This window comes from Cebus imitator, unplaced genomic scaffold (genome assembly GCF_001604975.1).
Source record: "Cebus imitator isolate Cc_AM_T3 unplaced genomic scaffold, Cebus_imitator-1.0 Scaffold29, whole genome shotgun sequence".
Lineage (NCBI taxonomy): Eukaryota > Metazoa > Chordata > Mammalia > Primates > Cebidae > Cebus > Cebus imitator.
Window position 1 is genome coordinate 871,215 of NW_016107344.1, and position 5,935 is coordinate 877,149.

The following is a 5,935-nucleotide window of genomic DNA, read 5'->3' on the forward strand; positions in this document are numbered from 1 at the left end:
AAAGAAAGAAAGAAAGAAAGAAAGAAAGAAAGAAAGAAAGAAAGAAAGAAAGAAAGAAAATAAAAGAAACCCAGGAAATGAAGGAAGAGATAAACATCTTAAAAAATCAATCAGAGTTTCTAGAATTGAAAATTTCACTTAAAGAATTTCAAAATACAAGGAAAAAAGAAATTTAGAGCTTAAACGTAATTTTGAACAAACCCAGTCAGCCAAAAGGAAGAAAAAATTTAAAAAATGAACAAGGTCTTTGAGAAGTATGAAAACTTGTAAAGTGACCAAAGAAAATGAATCAGCCTATCAAAAAGACACATACACCTGGATGTTCATCACAGTGCTATTCACAATAACAAAGACAAGGAATCAACCTAAGTACTCATTAACAGTGAACTGGATAAAGAAAATGTGGTGCCTATTTACCATGGACTACTAAGCTGTCATAAAAAAGAATGAAATCATGTCATTTGCAGCAACATGGTGGCTCTGGAGGCCATTATTCTAATCAAATTAATGCAATAACAGAAAACCACATACCATATGTTCTCACCTATAAGTGAGAGCTAAACATTCCTTACTCATGGACATAAGATGGGAGCAATAGACACAGGGACTAATAGTGGTGGGAGGGAGGAAGAGGGACAAAGTTTGAAAACCTCACTGTTGGCTGCTATGCTCACTATTTAGGTAATGATAACATTTGTATCCCAGACCTCAGCATCACACAACATACATTGTAACATTACATTGTTTCATTTTTTCAAAAATACAAACTTTTACTAAAATACACATTATTTCAGAATATATTATTCCATATGTGCTATAGACAATAAGAAAGTCTCAAATACAATGTTGAAAGCACATTAGGCCATATTCAGGCCATCTCTTGCTCTGTCTATTGGCCAGATATACATATTATTCACTTTGTTGGTCCTTACTTAATAATTAAATTAAAACTAATTATTAATTACATGTAAATTATTTTAAAGCTCATAAATAATTTTTAATTTTTATTATCATGTAACTAAATTGCATAACAATTCAATCTCCTAGGGAGAAAAATTATGTAACTATCTTGAAAGAGCGGATACATAAATGTGTCCAATTGAGGATCACAAAGTAAGATTGACTTGGTCAACAAATTCAATTATTTACAAAGGAAAGACACTAGGAAAGCATGTGTGGCGCACTTACTTTTACATTGTCAATGTATGCTGACAGTCCATAATTGGTCCCTGATACAGAAAGATATTTACATTTATAATGTTGTTACCAACTTTTGTATGTTTCATGGAGCACCTGTACCAGAATGCAATTTAAATAACATGCCAACATATAAAACTTAAAATATTACACAAAGCCACTGTTTTCTAGAAAATCATATTTTGAAGTTTTTATTTTTAATGTAAATTCTCTACCACTATTTGTTTTACCTGCTTAAATCATGATTCACATTGTCTTTTTCAGTCATACATTTGTAAAACCTACAATGTATTTAAACAGACTAATGAATATTATAAAATATATTAGTCATGATCTTTCAAAAAAGTTGTTAAAATCTGTAATGTGTTTCATTTATGCATAAAGTTCTATTCTTTCTCTTTTGCTTTCTGCGTGTTTGGATACAAAATTAAATTTCATATTTTCTTCTTAATAAGGAGAGTTTAAAAATTCAATTATAATGTATTACTACAGAGTATATTTTTCTATTCAGAATTTTCTCTCTATAGTTTCTACTTACAATATTTGCAGCTTCTGCAATTGTGATATGTTTACTTCTAGTTGTAATAAAAGGGTGCAATTCTCTATCCACAGGGAAGATTGTATTTCTATCCAGCTTACAATTAAATTAAAAATGTTCTTTTCTTCATTATATTGGCCTCCAATATGAATAAGAAAAATTGTAACATATATAGGCTTATTTCTTATTTTAAGTTTTATTTCATTTTTAGTTGGCACAAAGCTATTTGTGTAGTGCAATGTGATGTATGTGTGTATATGTTGTATAACATTAAATCAGAGTAATTAGTAAATTCACCACCTAAAGCATTTATTATGTTATTCTGATAAGAACATTCAAAATCCCCTCTACTAGCTATTTTGAAATATGTAATATATTGTTGTTAACCACAGTCACCCTACTGTATAGTAGAATACCAGAAGTTATTCCTCCTCCTAATAACTTTGTACCCATTGACCAGTCTGCTCCCATATGTCCCTCCTCACTTCCCCTTCCAGGCTCTGGTAACTACTACTTTACATTTTACTTCTATGAGATCATTTTTAGCTCCCATATATGAGTGAGATCATTCAATATTTATTTTTCTATGCATGGCTTATTTCACTTAAGATAATATGTCCCAGGATTATCCATGTTGTGACATTTTATGTTTTAATAGCTGAAAAATATTTCATTGTTTATATATACAAAAATTTTTAAAACCCATTAACCCACTGATAAACATTTATGTTGATTCCATATATTGGCTATTGTGAATAGTGCTGTGATAAACATGGGCGCACAGAAGCCACTGTGACATACTGATTTCATTTTCTTTGGATATATACCCAGTAGTGGAAGTGCTGGATCAGATGGTAGTTCTATTTTTAGTTTCTTCAGGAACCTCTATACTGTTTTTCATAACAGCTGTACTAATTTACATATTTCCACCAAAAGTGTGAAAGGATTATCTTCTCCACATCCTTGCCAACAATTACCTTTTGTTTACTTCATAAAACCCATTTTAAGTGAAATGAGGTCATATTCCATTGCGGTTTTCGTTTCTCTGATGATTGGTGATGTTGAGCATTTTTTTCATATACTTGTTGGTCATTTGTGTGTCTCCTTTTGAGAAATATATATTCAGTTCTTTTTCCCATTTTTAAAATAAGATTATTTGATTTTGATTTTGATTTTTGAAATTGAATTGAGTTCCTTATAAATTCTTCATGTTAAGCTCTTGTGGTTTGCAAATAGTTTCTCCTATTCTTTAGGTTGTCTTTTCATTCTGTTTATTATTTTCTTTGCTGTTCAGACGCTTTTGTATGTTGATTTCTGATTGTGGCTTTTACAGTTAAGTGTTGTATTTATTCTTGCCAACCTCAACAAACAGAGAAACAGCACAATAAGAAATAAGACTGCATCTGCCATCTTTCAGTCCATTCAATTTATGAGGCATTGAAACACAGATATTTGAAAAGTATAGAACACCATCATTTTACAAATGTCCATCTGCAATTATGCCCAGCTTGTCAGGCAGGTGAATATGGAAATTTTGTTATAAAACAGCAAATCAATCTCCCTCTTTCCTCTGATGAAATTTGAAATGGAATATTATTAGTTCAATTTTATTATATCTTCTGCAAATATTAATTATATGTTCAATGTCATACAATCTGGCAGGAAGTAATGAAGTTGTAACATAATTATTAATCATCTTGAAGTATAAGAGACGTATTTTCCAGCTGTTATACTCATTCATAGAGATGATGGAAATAATTTCCCTGTTTCTGTTCACCTATATAGAAGCAATTTAATAGACTCAAGTCCCCCACCTTCACCTAGAGATGTTCAAAATTATTTTCTAGGGTTTTTTTTTAGTACCTGTATTAGGCAAGGCTGGATTTCTTTCCAATTTTTGTTCCATATGTTGAAGGTTTGCTCACCTTCACATTATAGGTTATAAGCAGCAAATGCAAAAGATACTGTAAAATTAATCAGTCTGTCAATCAATACAACAATACAACACCAAATAATTGCTTTTAGAACTCTGCTAAAATATCATTAAAAACACCCTGTTATATCAATCATCATTAGGAATAATCATTATGCAAAAGACACAGCTAGGCCCTTTTTGTTACCAATGAGCTTGTCCTAAAACAAAAAAGAGAAAAATCATTGCTATTTGCATTTTTTGAGATCCCTGTGAAAAAGCATCTAATTTTCCTTCATTTAACAATGAAATTCAAATAAATAATTGTAGCAAGACAGAATTGAACTGATTCAATGTTTAATTAAATAAGGTGAAATCAGAGTGTAAATGCAGGGTAGGTTCTGTTACATACACAGTATCAATAACTAAGCATAGAACATGGCCACTTTTGGCTTATGATATAATTATCTACTGCTGTGAAACAAATCAGCTAAACCCTTGTTGCCTTAAAAATATGTTAATTTTGCACACAAATCCTCAATTTGGGCAAAGTCCACCTGGGTAGCTCTTCATTTCTCCACATAGTGTCAGCTGGAGCAGCTCAAGTGGAGCTAGAGAATTCACTCCCAAGATTGCTTACTCACATGGATGGCAAATCATAGTTGGTAGCCTGTTTCTTCCCACAGGGACTTCTCCAGGGAGCCAGTTGGTCCTTGCATATGAGTTTTACCAATGCAAACATCTAAAGGGGCATAACATAAAAGATGCCAGCTTCTTAAGGTCTGAACTTGTAAAGTATCTACAGTCACTCATGATTTTACAAAGCATTACAAAGTCCAGATTCGTGGATTCAAGGGGAATCATAGATCCTACTCTTGAGGTGGGAATAAAGAAAAGGGGAGCCATCTTTTAAAAATACCACTTAACTCACGCCTGTAATCTCAGCACTTTGGGAGGCCTAGGCGGGCGGATCACGAGGTCAAGAGATCAAGACCAACCTGGCCAAAATGGTGAAACCCCGTCTCTACTAAAAATACAAAAAAATTAGCCGGGCGTGGTGACACCCGCCTGTGGTCCCAGCTACTCGGGAGGCTGAGGCAGAAGAATCGCTTGAACCCAGGAGGCAGAGGTTGCAGTGAGCCGAGATTGCACCACTGCACTCCAGCCTGCTGACAGAGCAAGCCTCCGCCTCATAAAATAAATTTAAAAAAAATAACTAAAAACCCTTAAATTTCTCATCAACATACTTCTCTTAACAACTGCATTAAGTTCCAGAATACTAGCTGTGACCTTTTGTTAACAAATGTGTTATCAAAGATATTGCTGAGACATTCTCCAATTTATAGGTATAGAGTCCTAACACTTAGGTTGATGACGTGATTTTACTTGCTTGATGGGTTACTTTGCCAGTGGATGAGTACTGACTGAGAATAAATTAATCAGAGTCTGTCTTGTAAGAATTTGAAATAGGGTCTGAGAAGCCCTTAATCATCTCTGAAAGTGGATTGATTTTAGATTATGTAAACTCAGGAATTTTGAGTTTATATCAGTTTATCTTTTGAGCCTACATTAAATATGTGCATACAGTAAAAGGAGAATCAACTTAAAGAGAAAGAAAGAAGTAAATCAAACGCTGTCTGTGGAAGAAAGAATAAATGAGAAAGAAATAAGCTTCCCAGAGACTTGAGTGCTGATCACATTTAGATTCCATTTTCACAATCATTTATGCATTAATGTATACCTATGTAACCTTCCTCTAGGCCAGACCCTGGAGATCCCATGGCAAACAAAAAAGACAATGTTCCTGTTTCCAAGGACTTAACAAAAAATAAGGGAAACCATAAACACAATAGATTAATATATAAAGAAACATGATACTTTCATATAAGGATAAGTCTCAGGTTTGGAGATAAGTTTTTTAAATGGAGTATTTAGGGGTGGCCATTAATTTCATGGTTAGCAACATATTCTACATGAATGTCATGCTTACTAAATAATCATAATTTTTATTATGGCTTCTTGATAAAATCTGTCATCAACTCTGCAATGCAGATCAGCAGTAATTATATCGATTCAATGATAAATTTTCAAGCTAAGGACTGACATGATGAAAAAGAGCTTTAGTTTCAAAGCTCTGCTAATGTGTATGATATAAGAATATAATTTTTCATTTTTCCCTGCTTTTTTTTATTAGAAAGATACTATGTCAGCAAGAGGTATGTTTAAGAGATGGGATAGGATAGACCACCTATATTTACTGACTAATTGGCCTTATCCAAAGAAAAGCA